The following is a 966-nucleotide window of genomic DNA, read 5'->3' as shown; positions in this document are numbered from 1 at the left end:
GTGAAAGGTAGAAAATTTAAGAAAAATTTTGTGGTCGCTACCCGGATTCGAACCCGGGACCTTTGAATGAGAGGCGAACACCTTAACCTCTAGGCCACGAGAGCCCCCACTCAGGCTTTATGACATTGCCGCCATTTGAGTAGTAGATAAAAGTGCGCATGATAGTGTCCAATAGTGTATTACGTGCATACTTAGTATGGCAAGTAACTGTTACAGATAGAGAGGGGGTTCTCGCGGGCTAGAGGTTAAGGTGTTGACCACTCATTCAAAGGTCCCAGGTTCGAATCCGAGTAGGGAGGGAAATATTTTCTTTTCTAAATTTTTCTCCTTTCACCTCCTTTCCTGCTCTCTAGCAATGTTCTGTCGTCTGCCTTCGTCTCCACTTTCTGCCCCCACCCCCTCACCTCCTTTGCCCCCTCCTCTGGGCTCCTGAATCTTTCTGCTGCCTTTTTCCTGCTACTCCTTGGCTTCTTCTTACTGCTGTCTTTCAGTCACACCCCAGGTTTTCTGGTAGGAAAGATGTACACCTAGCCTAGAATCAATAAGAGTAGCCTGCGCATCGGCCGACGTAAAGCCTGTTCATTTGCCAAGCTTTAGGTGAACAAAATATTTTATTATTTTGAATAAAAGTCGAGATATTTGTGATTGAAGGAGGTGGTGGTCGTCTGATTTCAGAGGCAAAATAACTGAGAAAATGGCCGCCAAAATTAAGTTAATCCATAGTTTGAAAGTCCTTGGAAATTGACAATTACCTGTTTGTGTGTGCTTTAAATCACCGTTTTTCTGTAACATCCACACAGAAAAGTATTTTTAAATTGGCATAAAAGTTGTTGATCCAAATTATAAACGTTTGAAAAAATAGTCCCACAACGGCCAGAAAAATGACAATTTCTTTGATATCATTATCTAGACGAGCGCGTCATTTCACCACGATTCCTCGTTTCTGTATATATAGATCTATATATA

The sequence above is a fragment of the Aplysia californica genome, unplaced genomic scaffold (assembly GCF_000002075.1).
Source record: "Aplysia californica isolate F4 #8 unplaced genomic scaffold, AplCal3.0 scaffold00572, whole genome shotgun sequence".
In the NCBI taxonomy this organism is placed as follows: Eukaryota; Metazoa; Mollusca; class Gastropoda; order Aplysiida; family Aplysiidae; genus Aplysia; species Aplysia californica.
The sequence above is the reverse complement of the archived record's forward strand: the minus strand, read 5'-3'. Positions refer to the sequence as shown.